We start from the raw sequence: 1,998 nt of genomic DNA, 5'->3' as shown, positions 1-1,998 counted from the left end.
TATATACATACATATATATATATATATACATATATATACATACACGCATACTCATGCACACACAAGCGCTGACACACACGCGTGCGCACACACGCACACACACATACGTATGTGTGTGTGTGTGTATATATATATATATATATATATATTCTTACGCCTACCTATTAAATTAACCTAAACCTTCACTTGAATCTCTTATAACGTCTCCAACTTTTGCAGATATCGAGGTTCAAATATATATTATAAAATGTATTTTTTATTTGTCTCCAAACGCAAAACACAGCAAGAGACGCGCCGAATGTACAAATAACAACCATGTATTCCGACAACTTTATTCTCAATCTGCCTCGTCTCCTCTACATGATATTATACATAGTATGTATTATAGAACGTAAAACTTCGTTTCTAAATTGTGCCCTCGAAGAAATTGTTAGAAATACAAGTTGTAATCAGACAATTACAAATTAGTAAACGATTTGGCAACTTACGTGACAGGAACATATTTCAAGTCCTCATGACACTCCTAAAAGTGGGAGAAGGAAGCTGTTCCGCCAACTACGTCTGGAATGTTACTTGCTGATTTCAATTGTATATCTTCCAGGACTGTAAACAGTTTCTGGCTGTTGAGATTGTAATTCCTGATTCTGAAAGTTTTTTCCTCAAGTTATTTATTTTATAGTAATGTATGAAATAAAATGAAGTGAAATATATAAAAAAAAAAAAAAGATTTAGCCAATGGGAGCTTATAACGTCATTAGAGTTCATTGAAGACGTATGCAATATTTGGTCTTGGTTTTACTCTATTTCATTTATTTTATATGCTTTTGGTTTCAATACAATCCCGTTAATCGTATGTCTCTTATAAAATAATAACGATGATACACTTACACCTATTACATTAATAGTAATATTGACAATCAAATTTACCTTCTGCATGCTCACATTTATTTTATTATGCTACAAAGTTTACTATTCAATAATTTGTGTTTTTAATAAAGTGGACGCTTTAACATATTTATTCAATTCACCTAAGATTTGTATATTTTCAATACTTCTAATATGAATACTCATCTAAATTGATCATTGTATGTTCTAACTCTCTATTTCAAAAACATTTGATAATCGGACGAGCAGTTTGTTAAAATTGTAATACTCAAGGGTTCTGACGAATATTCGCATGTCCCTGCTTTAAAACAATCAAGATAATCGTCATGGAAACACAGTAGAAACATGAACCAATTATTTATTGAAGTGACTTTGGCTGGAAGATATAGAGAGTTTGAGAGAAAAGTGCATTTTCATGTTAAATAATCCCATGACAAGTTCGAATCTACGACTAATATATAAAATAATTTTATCCAACTTCATCAGTTATCATACGGTTTAATAACAGATACTTTAGAAATGCAGTTTAGGTGTTGCTATTGTTTATCCAACACATCAACATCGATCAAATACAGATATGATCAGAGGGATGGCAGCCATGATAATTTTTCTTCGTTTTCTTTTTTATTTTAAGAAACCTTGTGTTTAGGACATTATGTACAACATTTAAGCTTGGAACGTATAATTTGAGCAAGATTTGACTGCTAATTCTAGCAATGTTAGAAGAAAATAGTGGCTTTTTGTGTTAACTCGGTTTCAGCAATTGTTCAGCTTATTTATCATGATAGCAATTTAATACAAACTTCCTGATGTATAAGAATTTTAATAATGTTTGCTTTTGATTGCAATTACTATTCTGTTAACTAATCCTTATTTTATACGGGAAGCACGCATCTAAATTTGTGCACATACTTTCTGTATGCGTGTGTGTGTGTGTGTGTGTGTGTGTGCGGTGTGTGTATATTTAAAGTAGATCTGTTTTGAACCGAAAGAGGGAAAGAGAGAGAAAGGGAGAGAGAAAGAGAAAGAGAGAGAGAGATAAAGAGAGAAATTGCTGACAGGATGAGGTATTAAACCCCGGTTCGCATACCATTGCATCGCTTTATTTTATAA

At 31.9% G+C, this 1,998-nt stretch overlaps 1 protein-coding gene across 1 annotated transcript in view; it reads right to left on the bottom strand.

Moving 5' to 3' along the window:
- Nucleotides 1-664, bottom strand: part of LOC106872519 (G-protein coupled receptor Mth) — an 11,013-nt gene extending 10,349 nt beyond the window's left edge. Inside the window, exon 1 of the mRNA XM_014919540.2 lies at nt 489-664. The gene's annotated coding sequence lies outside the window, so the exon portion shown is untranslated. The remainder of the gene's footprint in view (nt 1-488) is intronic.
- Nucleotides 665-1,998: the final 1,334 nt, after the last annotated feature.

Source organism: Octopus bimaculoides, chromosome 9, assembly GCF_001194135.2.
Source record: "Octopus bimaculoides isolate UCB-OBI-ISO-001 chromosome 9, ASM119413v2, whole genome shotgun sequence".
Lineage (NCBI taxonomy): Eukaryota > Metazoa > Mollusca > Cephalopoda > Octopoda > Octopodidae > Octopus > Octopus bimaculoides.
The sequence above is the reverse complement of the archived record's forward strand: the minus strand, read 5'-3'. Positions and strand labels throughout refer to the sequence as shown.